This window comes from Gekko japonicus, unplaced genomic scaffold (genome assembly GCF_001447785.1).
Source record: "Gekko japonicus isolate JY-2015 unplaced genomic scaffold, Gekko_japonicus_V1.1 scaffold3068, whole genome shotgun sequence".
Taxonomy (NCBI): domain Eukaryota; kingdom Metazoa; phylum Chordata; class Lepidosauria; order Squamata; family Gekkonidae; genus Gekko; species Gekko japonicus.
In genome coordinates this window covers 77578-92970 of record NW_015163180.1, presented here as the reverse complement: position 1 = coordinate 92970, position 15393 = coordinate 77578, and the positions used below count along the sequence as shown (strand labels likewise).

The following is a 15393-nucleotide window of genomic DNA, read 5'->3' as shown; positions in this document are numbered from 1 at the left end:
CCCTAAGTGCTTTAACCTTTCCTCATAGGGAAAGTGTTCCAACCCTTTTAGCATTCTAGTTGTCCTTTTCTGCACTTTTCCCAATGCTATAATATCCTTTTTGAGGTGTGGTGACCAGAATTACACACAGTATTCCAAATGACGTTGCACCATTGACCACAGGGACATTATGATACTGGCTGATTTGTTTTCAATTCCCTTCCTAATAATCCCCAGCATAGTGTTGGCCTTTTTTATTACTGTCTAGACATTTTCAGTGACTTATCTACTACAACTCCAAGATCTCTCTCTTGGTCAGTCTCTGCCAGTTCAGACCCCATCAATGTGTATTTATAGTTAGGATTTTTGGCTCCAATGTGCATCACCTTGCACTTGGCCACATTGAACCCCATTTGCCATGTTGATGCCCACTCGCCCATCCTCGACAGATCCCTTTGGAGTGCCTCACAATCTTCCCTGGTTTTCACCACCCTGAACAATTTTGTGTCATCCACAAATTTAGCCACTTCACTGCTTACTCCCAACTCCAAATCATTAATGAACAATTTAAAAAGCATCGGACCGAGTACTGATCCCTGCATTACCCCACTGCTTACCACTGTCCACTGAGAAAATTGCCCATTTATACTCACTCTCTGTTTCCTATTCATTAGCCAGTTTTTGATCCAAAAGAGGACTTGTCCTTTTATCCCATGACTACTGAGCTTACTTAGGAGCCTTTGATGAGGAACTTTATCAAAAGCTTTCTCGGAAGTCAAGGTAAACAACATCTATTGGGTCCCCCTTGTCCTTGTCCCCCTCTGAAGATGCCATTTCCTGCAAGGAATGGATCTCTGTAGTGTGGAGATTAGTTGTAATTCCAGAACTCCAGGCCCCACCTGGAGGCTGGTAACCCTGCATGGGTATAAACTGTGTGTGTGTGTGTATTTTATTAGAAATGAGACCAGAAGACCCTTCAATGCATTATACTGAAATGCAGAGCTCAGAGCAAAACAATGTGGGGTGAAAACAGGAAAAGGCCTTACCAGAGTAGATGAAGGCTGCTCCTAACTCTAGATGGATGAATTGAGCATTAAAGAAAGACTGTCAGTTTCATAGTGAGCTCGCCATTCCCAGTGCCTATGGAGACCAAGCTTGCGGGATTGATGTGCATATTTTCTGCACCTCCCATGCGGTGCTCCCTCTAAGCGGTGGAGTCCGGTGAGCCAAAATCCTACTTTGTGAGCTCCGGGCATTAAAGTTGTGAGCGAGCGACTTGGCTGCTGCATACATTAGTTTGCACTGGAGCCCTCCTTCCTGAGCTGAGACAGAAATGTGTGAGCCGGAGGCTGAAAAACTGTGAGCTAGCTCACACTGACTCAGCTTAGAGGGAACACTGCTCCCATGTCTGTTCACTAAATGGCAAAGGAAGCTAAAATGCTTCCCACCCCCAGTGGCTCCCAAGAATGTCCTCTTTTATGCTCGTGAGCACAAACAACCTGGGTTCAGGCAAATCACATGGCAGAAAGGCATGGGTGGCAGACCATTTCAATGGGAGCATTAGGCAGCTTGGCATGCAGACTTGAGACGAGGCACCCCCTTCTCACTCCTCTCTTCTACCCCCCCCCCCAACCCTCCGAGTAGGACGGTGACTTCCTCCCCCGAGTAGGAGGGTGACTTCCTGCCACCAACTTGATTGGGTGATTTTTCCCATTTGGGAAAACGGGAAAGTTCCCCCCCCGCCCCCACTTCCCTGGGCTGCACACCCATACATATAGCTGCCTTGAACTACAAGGAAAGGCGTCATAGGAATGTCTTAATTAAAAAATAAAAATAAAGGGAGGGGGGTGCTGTCTAGAGATGCAACCAAGCCTGAGATACGGAAACCCCAGCGGAGTTAGAAAAGCAAAACAGTGCAAAGAGCTTACAGTTCCCAAAACGATGAACAGCTTGCCTAAGCTTGGCCTACAGAGAAGCCTCTCCCCTAGGCTAACAGAGCAAAGTGGAACGGGGCAAGAAAATAAAGGCCTCAAGAAGCGACCTTGAACTGGTGGTCCCTCACCTGTATTTCCTTGGTCCAGATCCTGTATCTACTCAGCAGATCTAAACTTCCTTGCATGAGGACACACCTTCCTACCCAGAGCAGCCACCTCTCTGACTTAACTCCAAGAAATGTGCAGGCCCCTCTTGGGGAACCGGGTTTTATAAATTTCCCCAGGGCTCCTGGTCCCTTTACTCAGGATTGGTTACAGTCTCCTCCGGGATGGGCAAGGGCCAATCCTGAATCTCCCCTGAGCGCTCTGGGCAGGAAGAGAAGGCCTAGTCCCTCCTCCCCATGCAGAGGAATTCTCCATTAAGCACATGGTGCCCAAGCACAACAAAAGGGCCATCTGAAGACTGAGGAAGCCACGTGGCCCCAAGGACTGACAAAAGAAAGGAGATAGGTTCCTAGTGGACCCGTGGCCCAAAAGTCATCCCAGCATGCCAGAGAAGGATCTGGGAGATGTGGGTTGACCAACCTCTCTGCTATGGAAGCTTCCTGGGTGACTTTGGACCTTCCACAGACTAACTTATCTCCCAGGATGGCTGTTGCGAGGTTTATTTACTCAGGGCTAGTTTTGGGCAGGAACACATAGGAACGGAGTTCCGGCTGACTTCAGAGTTGGCCACACCCACCAGCCGAAACCTCTACATGTGTGGGTACAGAGGAAAGGCCTGGAGAGCGACCCCCCCTGGCTACTCCAAGGGCTGGCTTGCCTGGGCTCCCCAAAGCTGTGGGGCGCCAGGGCAAGCCAAGGGAAGGCAGTTTAAACTGCCTTCCCTTCAAGGGGGGGGGGCTTGCCCATGCTCCCTGCAGCCGTGGGGCAGCCGGGCAAGCCAAGGGAAGGCATGGGTGTGGCCTAATATGCTAATGAGCTGCACTGTCTCAGGGTGTGACCTGATATGCTAATACATTTCTGCTGTTGGGTGTGGCCTATTATGCTAATGAGTTCCTGCTGGGCTTTTTCTACAAAAAAAAGCCCTGTATTTACTTATTTCATTTATTTATAAGTTAGATTTATAAATTGCTCAACCCTTGAGTACTCAGGGCTCTGAGCAATGAACAGCAATAAATACACAATAAATACATATCATGTCCAAACAATGATTAAAAACTGATTAAAACAATCCCATAAATAAAAACAATGTCATAAGTCACAATCCATAATTATTCAGATACCTCTAATTAGAGTTGTGAGGGTGTGTCGCCACCCGGGGGGGGGGGGGGTTAAAGTGGGAGCGTAGTTGGAGTGGGGGAGATTAAAATGGAGGCGGTAAGAACAATGTTGTAAGTGGCGTTGGGTCCCCACTGGGGAGAAAAGCAGGGTATAAATATCTAAATAATTAAATATATGGTCATAGCTGCATTAAAAAGGCTGGTTTTTTTTGGGGGGGGGATATTGATTTTATGTATTTAGAAAATGTGAATAATGCCTTTCCATGCCTGCTCAAGGCACCTGACAACAATAAAACAAATCCAAGCATATCTTTTTTTTAAAAAAAATCACAAAACAAAATCCACATAAATTAACAAGAACATACCAATAAAAACCATCACAAAAAGCAAGCCAAGGTGTAAAAGGCACATCAATGGAGGCAAACTGAAATCTTCATGGATCTCCCTCCATGAATCTAACCTATTAAGGGCCCCTGCATCTGCAGTCATCACTGTGTCCACTGGAGAGAGATAAGAACAGCTCTGACAGAACTATGGCTTGCCCAAGGTCATCCAGCAGCTGCAATTGGAGGAGTGGGAATCAAACCCAGTTCTCCCAGATTAGAGTCCAGACTCCACACACTTAACCACTACACTTAACCACTACACTACACCAGCCTATCAGTGGTTACTAACCATGGTGAGCAAAGGGAACCTCCATACTCAGAGACAGTAAGCCTCTAAAATCCAGGAGGCAGCATGATAGAACTTCTCTATGCCCTGTTTGTGGGCCCTCCAGAGGAACTGGCCGGCCACTGCATGAGCCAGGGTGCTGGATATGATGGACCACTGGTCTGATCCAGGAGGGCCTATCTTAGGTCCCTATGTTGAATAAAAACACAGCAAAAGAACTGGTACAATAGGAAAAACAATGTATGCAACTTGACAGTCCCTGCATGCTTCATCAGGGGGGAAGTGGCAGAACAGGACTGCCAGAAACGTCCCACAGTGGTTGAGCTTTGAAGCTCAAGGTAGGGATTGTCAAGTAGAACAAATTATTTTTTCAATTGCACAAATTGTTCTTTTGCTTCACCTAGTTGTGGTTATTGGTGTGACACACACACGCACCCCCTTTTGCGCTCTTATATTGGTAAAACAATTCACCTAGTTGTGGTTATTGGTGTGACATTTTGCGCTCTTATATTGATAAAACAATGCACATTTAAGTGCCGTTATGATACCATCCTGTCCTTGGCCAGTGTACTGAAATAGCTAGGAATATTTATTTGAAAAGAATTATTTGTGAATAAGATCTTGGCAAAGTAAAGCAGAGATTACCAGTTGCTGGTCTGAGGCAGCCAGACCTCTCACCCTTTAAACCTCCAGTGTAGCTCACAGGTCAGGACATAACTCTTATCACACCGGCTAATTCAAGCACCAGGTCTCCTCCTGATGGTTCCCTCTGACCTCAGGGGGCCCCTGAGAAATAAATCAGTGGCCTCTGAAGTGCATGAGGCTCAGTGGCCAAAAGGCAGGCCGAGTTCGGCTGTCGGCCCCTGCAGTTTGCGAGCTGCGAGGGCTCCGCATCCCACCAAGAGGCAAAGGCTATTCCCAAGCAGGAGGGGCGGAAGACAGCCGAAGCAGTGCTAACAGCCGCCGTGGGGATGTAAAGCTGATGAGCAAGGAGGCATCAATGTGATTGTGGTTAAAGGTCACGTTGGAGACCTGATGAAGTGTGTTATTGCTAAATGGGTCCTAGTGGGCATTCCAGCAGAGAAGACTCAGTTCAGCCAGGGAGACAGCAGCAACCGCCTTCATATTCTGCAAGGGGAGTGAGAAACCTCAGATAAGCCCTGAGACTGGCACTTCTAACTTGCCTGCCGCCTTCCATAGCACAGGCGATCTGCATCGTCCTCCCTGGTAGCCAGCACATCCCACTTAGCCTTGAGCCTTTTGGCTTGAAGTCTTCTCAACAGATCCGCTCTCTGGCAACTAACTCCAGAGCCTATGTTTTTTGCTGGTAAGTATTCTGTGCGCTCCAGCTGTACAATCAATTGAATTTTCAGCCACAGCCAGTCCTGTGCTGTGATTAACAATGGTCAGTTAATCATTCGAATCTCTAGTCCTTAGGATCATGGAAACAAGCTTGCAAACATAACAAGGATTAGGTGAAATTCCTGAAAATTAGTGAAAGCCCAGGACTTTTGGTGGTCACACAGAGAGAACTTTGGTGTGCTACAGATGTGATACAACGGAAGCTGCCTTCTATAGAGTCAGATCATTGTTCTACAAAGGTCACTATTGTCTACTCCACCTGCCAGTTCTCAATGGTCTTTCTTGTTACCTAGATGCGGGATCACACAGATCCCGTGAGCCACTGCGCAGTTGCTCCCCGGCACAATCAGATGCCGGGGAGAAAGCCACGGAAGGGAGCGCGAGGCCGCTGGCTGCGCATGAGTGCGCATGCGCAGTTCGGCTGGGAGCCTCGATTGATCCGAAAGATGGGCGCTCCGGCGATCCAACGGCCGCGCTTGCTGCTGCGTTTCCAGTAAGTCCTGCTCTAGAGGTGGGGTTTTTTACAGCGGATTTTAGGCCTGAAGGGACGGATCGGGGACGGGTGCGCGCCGATTCCCAGATGTTGCGGTGAGATCGCGCCCGTTTGCTGCGCCTCCGATCCATCCCTCTTCTGGCCCAAAACCTCCCGTGTGACCGGGGCCTAAGTTACACTTAATTCTTAGATGCATGCAGATGTTCTCAATGTCTATTTTTATTCAGACTGAAGACCATTAAGAGTTCCCAGTGCAAAATCCAGGCTATCGTGGCACAGAATTTGAAATGCTTGAGGAGGAGGCCCGCACGGTATGGCAACACTTTTGTAATCGTAGCTGTTCCGCTTCCATTTGTGCATTTAGCTCAGTCACCGGTGCATCTTGTTCCACTCGCTCCCAAACCTACGTCTTGCTCAAGAACTTGATGAGCCAGCAACCGACTCTTGAATTAGGGAGAAGAGGCTTCCAGTCTGTGCTCTACCCAGATCAAGGGTGGCCATGGTGGTTAAGAGAGTTAAACTGCTCCTCAGCAGGGTCCCTTGGATGAAATCTCATCTCAGCAGTGAATGTATCAGGTGGCCTTGGGACAGTCTGTAAACTCCCAGGCTCCTCCTACTTACCCCTTGCAATTTCCCATTTTTTCAAAAATTGCATTTGTGCACGTGTGTCTGTTTTGTGTGCATGCCTAGAAGTCGTGGTGATTTCTGGCAACCCCTACTGGGGGCTCGGACATTTTTCAGAGAGGTGGCTTGATTAGCCTGCCTCTGCCTCCCGGCCCTGGTATTCCATGGAGGTTGCCCTTCCAAGAACCTGCCAGGGTTGGCCCTGCTTAGCTTCCAAGATCTGACACGATCGGGCTTGCCTGGGCTATCCAGGTCAGAGTGCAGTTTCCATGTTTGATAAAAGGATGGTGTAACGATTCCTTGTTTCTGTGTGTGCGTGTCTCTTTAAAAGTTTGGTTGCATGGCTGTGATAGACTAGAGTGGTTGAGAGAGTCAAGTATGGTATGATTGGTGGTTGACAGAGAGGGGGAGGGGTTTTGGAAGTGAAAATGAGTGGATGAGTATGTATGTCAGTCAGGTTTTACAGTTACAGGTTTGACAGTTGATAAGTTAGTTCTTGGGGTAGCAGTTATAAGCTGTCAACTGAGTTAGTTTAGTGAGAGTGAGAAACAGAAGGAAAGCTGAGTGTATAGGAAAAAGTAAATGAAAGTTTAATTGAAGACAAGTTATAGGAAAGGCTGTATGCCCTGATAAACTGGAGAGAAACAGTGAACATATATGACCTTGAGTTAAACGTTACAAAGTTACCTGAAAGATCCCTGTCAGTGAGGGATAAGATTGTGTGATACCAAAGCAATTGTTCATCATTTATACATTACTAGTTACATTGTACAACCCTCATATTTAGTAGTTATTTGAATAAATCCTCTTTCATCCAAGTTTATACCAGCTCTGAATGAAATACTTCCCAGAACCACATAGATCCCTGTAAGCCTTGAACTCGGTCTACCAAATTAAAAAAAGCAACAGTAAAATCATAAAGGTTTGGAAATCCTTAAAATTTCCTGTGGGCAGCCGTATATACCCAGTAAAAGAAAATAAAGAACACTTTTAAAGTGAAACCAGACCTCCAGAATAAGGAGGTCGTCACGGATGGCTTTGAGCTTGCTTTTCTGCTATGGCTCAGTGGCAGAACTCCTGCTTTGCCGTGCTGAAGGCCCTGGGTTCAATTCCAGGCATTTCCAGTCAAAAGATCTCAGGTATCGGGTTGTCAACTGACACCTTTCTCTGCCCAAGACTCTGGAAAGCTGCCACCAACTGGAGTAGAGACAACCTGTAGTAACCCAGGTCCAGGAATAAAGTGGAGGAGGCCTGAGAACAACCCCAAGAGTGTTTGTCCTTTAGCTACCCAGAGGAGTAGAAGGCAGGCCTGGGTCCTGGGATCAGCTAAGGGGCACGCAGGGGCAATGGCGCTCAGCACCAGCCCCCTCAGGAGTAAAGGCTTACTCAAGAATAAGCCAAGTATCCAGGGAGTGGTTGTGGCAGGAGGAAGGGTTTTTGGACCTGGGTTCTCCTTGGAGGTTTTCAAGCAGAGGCTAGACGGCCATCTGGCAGCAATGCTGATTGTGTGAACTTAGGCAGATCACGAGGGCAGGAAGGGCTGCCTCAGTGTTTAGTTCTTGTGGTGCTTTCTTACACGCCCAGGGAAATGCTGATTGCCACTTTGGGGTCAGGAAGCAGTCCTGGAGGGGTTTTTTTTTTGGTCATCTGGGTGTGGGGGTTGGACTAGGTGACCCTGGAGGTCCCTTCCAACTCTCTGATTCTGTTCCTGAGGACGAGGGAGGCAACATTCCTGGCCAGGAGAGCAGCAGGTTTACTCTGCAATGGCCTTGGGGCCTAACTACCTCTAAGCCTAACCCTGTAGTATGAGTGTGGTGGCCAGAGTCAGCCATGAAGGACTCCAAGAACAAATGGCTGGGTGGGGGCTGTAGTAGATAAGCTGGTGAGAAGACGAAGAAGAGGAAAAGCCAGGAGAGCAGCAGGTTTACTCTGCAATGACCTTAAGCCTAACCCTGTAGTAAGAGTGTGGTGGCCAGAGGCAGCCATGAAGGACTCCTGAGCAAGAACAAATGGCTGGGTGGGGGCTGTAGTAGATAAGCTGGTGAGAAGACGAAGAAGAGGAAAAGGAGGAAGAGATTTATACCCCGCCCTTCACTACCCAAAGGCGTCTGAGAGTGGCTTACAATCTCCTTTCCCTTCCCCTCCCCACAACAGACACCCTGTGAGGTCGGTGGGGCTCAGAGAGCTCTTTTGAGAACTGCTTGCGAGAGAACAGCTCTGAAAGAACTTGTCGTGACTGACCCAAGGTCACACCAGCAGCTGCATGTGGAGGAGTGGGGAATCTAACTCCCAGATTAGAGTCCACGCTCTTAACCACTACGCCTAACTGGCTCTCCGGACTTTGCGGCTGCAGGTGAATTATGCGATAAACCAAAACAACAGCTGTCCCTCTGGATCTGCCCATTAGTGGAAAGGTCAGATGATGATGGAAAAGCTAGCTGGAGAAGTGGCCCCTCATCTCAGGGGCTCGGTGTGAACCAACGGTCTGACTCAACGCAGGGGCACTGATGCAATTCTACTCAAGGGCAGAATTTAGTTCCTGAGATTGCCAGTTTCCATTTTTTTAAAATAGCTCAGTGTCTGGCTGGTGTGGTGGTTGGAATGTCAGACCACGATCCGGGAGGCTTGGATCTGAATCACCACTCTGCCGCAAACGACGGTCGGGTGACCTTGGGCCCACTGTCACACCCAGCCTAACCTAACCCCATAACAGAACAAAGTTAGAGTCCAGCGGCACCTTTAAGGCCAACAATGTTTTATTCAAGGTGTGAGCTTTTGTGTGCAAAGCACTCTTCATCAGACAAGGAAATTGAATGACAGAACCCCATAAGGTTGTTGTGAGGGTAAAATGGAGACGAGGAGAATGATGTCCCAAGTCGCTTTGGTTCCCTATTGAGAAGGGAGGTGGGGGTGTGGATGAAGTCAATAAGCGAATGGCTGGGCAGGGTTGCTGGAGAAGGTTCCCAGTGAGGCAAGCCTGTATTTACCCTGACTAGCAAACTAACTCAGGGGCCCAGCTGGCACCTTAAAGCCCAGCAGATTTATTCTGTTGTAAAGCAGAATGGTAAAAATAACAAAACAATTTTTGAAATGCAGAATAAACTCTGCAAGTTAAGGGCAAAAATAGAGACTGGCCAATTCTTCAGGCATCGTTTAGGTTCCTCCCACCCTTTTCCAGAGCAGAACCCACGCTGGCTTGGAAACAGAAAGAGGCAGGGAAGAGAAAAATTAAGGGTTCAAACGATTTTTTCCTTCTGCTGGACATCTGGTCCAGAAACAGTGTTTTTTTAAGATGGGGGGGGGAACGGATACAGAAACAAACACACTATCTGGATGAGAGAAGCCATTGTAAGCCTAGGAATTGGGGCGCGGGGGTGGGGGACGGGGACAGAGAGACATGCAGAGAGGCATTCGATGGAGGACAAAGACGTAGATCTAAAACGATGCAGAACTGACAAAGGCATCTCGGGAAGAAGACGTGTCAGCAGAAGCCAAATGAGAGAGATCAGGGTGTTGGATGTTCCCCCTGCTGAGCTAGCAATTGATTTCCTTCTTGAAATCATTACGGCTGAGGGGGGGGGGGAATCAAAGACAATATGCCTTTCAGGAAGGTTGGCAGGGGAAAGGAGAGCATCAAAGAGGATAAATCCTAAATCTTAGCAAGCCATTTCTTTCTAATCTGGACATTCAAACCAGCCCCTCTGCGCTCACGGAGGTATACTTTTAAACACACCTTTATCAGAGCTTTATTTATTTCCAACACTTAATGCCACCTTTCCACCCAAGATGAGTTCCCCAGGTGGCAAGCATGAAAATATCTGAACATAAACACAAAACACCAAAACCAGGGAAGGCAGCCAATAACCATTTTTGTGGGGTTTGGGGTCAGTCAGGTCCACTGACTGGCTTGAGTTGGATGTAAAAAGCAGCATTTGCTGCTCAGTCTGAAAGCAGATGGGTTTCTGTTTTTTTAGAACCCACTGAGATAATGGAGGGTTTGGGAAATGCTTTTCTTCACAGGGTGGGAGAAAGGAAAAGGGCTTTACGCAAAAAAGCCTCTTGTGCCCCAAACCTTGGAAAGATATTTCAACACAGTCTGTCTTGCAAAGTACGGCACCAATTATCCAGGGCTCTCTCCAAATAAATTAGGACAATAAAAAAAAGAGAGGACGATGATCTGTGTTTTATAGCTTTGTCTGATTGATGCAGACAAAAGGGAGAAGACTCCAGGGTCCCATTTACAAAGATCTGTAGGAGAAAATGGGTATTTGCTATAGGAGAGTAACATTAATTAGGTTTCTGCCGAGTGTTCAAATTTTCTCTTGAGAGCAGGTAAATGCTATAAAAGGACTTCACCGTCTTCTCAGCCCATCTGGCAAAGTAGCCCCCCCCCAGTGTTATTATAAACATCCCGCCTGACTAAGAGATCTGTGTTGACTCAAAAGCACGCACGTCAGTTACACTGGGAATCTCTGGTGAGCCCTAACAAAAGGCCATTTATCTGACTATCCCCCTCCATCACTTGCTCCCCGACAAAGAGAGAACTGAGATTGCTTCACTGGAAGTTGGGTGTGTGTGGAGTGACATCCAAAGTCCTCGGATGCCCTTTGCAGAGCACTGCGAGACGGCGAAGTGTTTAAAGACGAACAATTCAGCCCTCTAGTTCTGAAAAATCCAAAGAGATGCTGATTTGAGACTTAGGAAAATCCCATCTCCCACACCCACCCGTTTACCCCCACCAAACGTCTTCGGACAGCGCTGGCTCTTCGGCTTGGAAACGGAGATGAGCACCGCAACCCTAGAGTCGGACTCGACTGGCTTTCGAGCAAGGGAATCCTTTTCCCCCCCCTTGCCCCCCCCCCTCTCCTTTGCCATGATTTGCAATTTGCACAAAGCCCTTGACTCAAACCCGGCAAACCGCAATTAGCAGAAATCCCTCATTGTGTCATACTGGTTCGTTTGGGGCTGCAGAGTCAAAGCGAGGCAATGTGTTCACGCGTGTCAGTGACACCAATGCTCGATCCCACTACCCCAGCCCGATCCCAGCGCCTCTGCTCGCGCCCAGATTTCTACCTCCTTCCCCAACCAGATCACACGAGTCACTAAGCAAGGTACTCACCCCTCCAGGCCTCCTGTGTCCCCAGATTCCAAGCAGATCCCCCCTCTGGATCACCGGTCATGCCCTCCCCCCCCGCTCCCCGGGAACCGGGAACCAATTTCGGCCCGGTTGAAATGTGCCATTGGTGGGGGGGGGGGGAGCTGGAAGGTAGTTTCCCAAGCGAGGAGGCGGAGTCATCGGCTTTCGGTACGAGGCAGCCAATCAGGAGACAGAGCATTGTGAGGAGTCCTGCGAGCGCATCAAGCGAGGGTTCCTTCTGGAAGGGGAGGGGGGACTCGGGCGCAAAAGTAACTCGCCAATCAGAGGTTAGAGAACGGTTCTTGGGCGGAGCTATGGGTTGGCCTGGAAGCCGAGCGGGGGGGGGGGGGGGGGGGGGGGGGACGCCCAGCCGGCCTCTTAAAGGCGCAGGCGCGCTTCCCCCGCGGAGCAAAGGGAGAGCCGGTTTTGCAGAGACGGGTGGAGGCGTTGAACGTGGTGGGAGGGACTTTGTCCATTGGGATATTATCAGGATTCCTGCTTATTTTTTGCTGTCACGCGCAGGCTTTTGCTTCCCCCATCTGGAACTGAGCACCCCAAAACTTCTTTTATGGGAACATTGGTCCCAAACAGTGTTCCCTCTGAGTTGAGTTAGTGTGAGCTAGCAGAGCTCGCAGTTTTTTAGCCTCTGGCTCACACATTTTTGTCTTCGCTCAGGAAGGACAGCTCCAAAGCAAAGTCTTTTATGCAGTAGGCAAATCGCTCCCCCTCAACTTGAATGCCAGTAGCTCACAAAGTGGATTTTTTTCCTCAGAAGACTCCACAGCTTAGAGCAGGGGTGTCAAACATGCAGCCCGGGGGCCAGATCAGGCCCCCAGAGGGCTTCTCTCAGGCCCGTGGAACTGGCTGTCTTCCGCTTCTTCTTCCAGTTCTGCTGCTGCATCATGGTAGGTTGGCAGCTTACAAATACTCACCTGAACACCATACCCAAGATTGCAACAGCACAGACATTTTGATGCAATAATGCAGAGCAAGAGGTGTCAGTTATCAGACACTCTTAAATAAACAAAATATTGCAGGAGTGCTAATGTTTTAAGCATGTTTTTATTTTAAGTTTTTAAAAAAACCATTGTGTTTGTGTCCTTTATAAAGTTTATATCTCCGCTACCTGGCATGACATTTTATATTTATTTATTTATTTATTTGACTTATATCCCGCCCTTCAACATGGGCTCAGGGCGGCTAACAAGAGGCAAATTGCCATACATAACCATAAAAAACCAAATAAAACAGTCAATTACATTTACATTTAAAATCGGTGCTCACCAATGTTCCCTTTAAGCTGTGGAGTCCTGTGCGCAAAAATTCGCGTCGCATGGATCACTGTGGCCAAGTCATCGCGATGAAGGTAGGAAGCCAACTGCCATGCCAGCCGCAGATGGTAAAAGGCTGACTTGACAGGCTTCCATCGTTAAAGAGGAGTCCAGGAGCACCCCCAAGCTCCTAACCCCCGGCGCCGGCACCAAAGGCGCCTGTCGAAGGCCAGGAGAGGGAGCCCCAACTGACCCGACTTCAGCCGACTCAGCCTGAGCCAACCAGCCACAGCCTGCAATGCCCGATGAAGACACACATGGCCCAGCCCAACAAGATCTCATGTATGTCAGATCTGGCCCTCATATCAAATGAGTTCAACACCCCTGGCTTAGAGGGAACATTGGTCCCAAACCCAAGCAGGGCTCGGGGCTGCATTTCCTGTGGTTGGGAGACCAGCCACGTGCACGGATTGAACTGCGCGCGTCTGAAACGCGAAGTGCATGCCACTGTGTTTGCTCGCATCCACGTAGGGATAGAAACTGTTAAACTTTGAAACCACAGGGGTTCATCTGCTGTTTCTAAATTTCTGCGAACGTGTAAACAGTCAATCCAGTGATGAATACTGGTTTTGTCAGCCAGTTACTGAGAGCCGAGAGAGCTGCAGAGTGGATTCTGCTCCCTGTGTCTGAGGCTGTAGCTAATTAATGCTTAAATAAGATTAGTAAGTGAATATAAGATCAGTTATGGAGAGTCGATTGATTTTTTTTATTGTACTCAGTATATTTAAATACTGGTTTTGTTTGATTTTAATTTATGCCAATAAAGGTACCGACTGACTAGGAAAAGTTTATTTTTTAAAAAGATGTTTACAACCAGTGTTCCCTCTAAGCTGAGTTAGTGTGAGCTAGCTCACACTAACTCAGCTTAGAGGGAACATTGTTTACAACCCTAGATGTATCCCTTAATTTCTTTTGCTCACCCCATTTTCCACCCATATTTTGGCTGGAATTATTATAATTATTGTCTTCATCTGTCAAAATTTCACAGACAAGACAAGGACTGTCTTTAATACATCTGTACTCCCATCTACGGTTTGTTTATTTTATTATTTTATTATTTCTCCCCAATGGAAACCCAAAGCGGCTTACATATTTCTGTTCTCCATTTTATCCTCACAACAGCCATGTGAGGTAGGTTAGGCTGAAAGTGTGGTTGGCCCAATGTTGCCCAGGGTTCTTCTATGACATGAATGGGGATTCGAACCTGCGTCTTACAGATAGTCTGACATTCCTAACCTCTTCACCACACTGGGTCTCCACACTGGTTCACTTGGTCACACACCCCTCTTCCGCTAGTACAAATGACTGAATGCTAGGGTTGCCAACTTTTTAACCAGCCTCTGCTGCTCTGCCTAACTGGAGCATGATCACATTGTGAAGACCAGCGTTGTCTGCCACTTTAACTGCAGTTTCAGGGGCAAGTTGAAAAGTTGGCAATTCATTTCTGCTGCAGAAGCTGTCCTGGTATTGGTTTTGGAAGCAGGTTGGGGCATGGAATCGGGCCACAATAGACTCCTTTTCTAATGGTCAGTTTTTAGCATATGAGAAGAAAAACAGGTGCTCACTGAATGTTTTAAAAGGAAGCACTGAAAGCAAAAATAAATGGCGGGAAAAAGACAACCAGGGACAGGATCCAGCATACAGTGACAGCTGGAGAGAAAAGTTATTATAGTTGTTATTAAGGCCCCATAGGGGAAGATGTGCAAAATTAGTATTAAAATAATTACTAAAATCAGGGGTCATTTCCTGTGGGAGTGCACAGGAGCGGAGCTCCGGCAGTAAGGAGCCCAGGGGGCGGGCACATGCAACAAGCCCCGCCCCCTGCTCCCAGCAGCCCTCAGTCGGGCCACGAGGAGCAAGAAGCAGCCAGGTAAGTTGCAGAGCCCTCCCCCTCCGGCCCGCCTTCAGGTACAAGCTCTCCCTCCTCTGTGAGGGCAGATCTGCGTGTTCCCCCCCCCCATAGCTAGCAATCCAAAACAGTCCAGTGGCACCTTTACGACAAAGTTTTATTCAGGTACAAGCTCTCCCTCCTCTGCGAGGACAGATCTGCATGCCCCCCCCCCCAATAGCTAGCAATCCAAAACAGTCCGGTGGAGCCTGAGCGGTGGGTGTTGCCTTCTGACACACTTCCGGTGATGTCAGGGGGCGTGGCATATGCAAATAAGTTATGCTAATGAGCTCCTGCACCTCTTTTTCTATGAAATGACCCCTGACTAAAATAAACCCCTGACCGGGATGGCCCAGGGTAGCCCAATCTCCTCAGCGCTTAGCAGCTAAGCAGGGTCGGCCCTGGTTTGTACTTGGATGGGAGGCCAACAAGGAAGTCCAGGGTCACTATGCCGAGGCAGGCCATGGCAAACCACCTCTGAATGCCTCTTGCCTATGAGGTCACCATCATTTGGCTGCAACTGGATGGCATTTTCCACCACCAGCAGCACCACCTTGCCCTGACCTGGATGGCCCAGACTTGCCACATCTTGGAAGCTGAGCAGGGTCAGCCCTGGTTAGTACATTGATGGGAGCAGGGCTCTTTTTGTTGAAAAATCACAGCAGGAACTCATTAGCATAACAGGCCACA

The 15393-nt window shown here is 48.4% G+C and overlaps 1 protein-coding gene across 1 annotated transcript in view; it reads right to left on the bottom strand.

Moving 5' to 3' along the window:
* The window catches only part of KLHL25 (kelch like family member 25), a 58305-nt gene extending 46763 nt beyond the window's left edge, over positions 1 to 11542 (bottom strand). The window contains exon 1 of the mRNA XM_015407106.1: positions 11467 to 11542. The gene's annotated coding sequence lies outside the window, so the exon portion shown is untranslated. The remainder of the gene's footprint in view (positions 1 to 11466) is intronic.
* Between the last annotated feature and the right edge of the window lie 3851 nt (positions 11543 to 15393).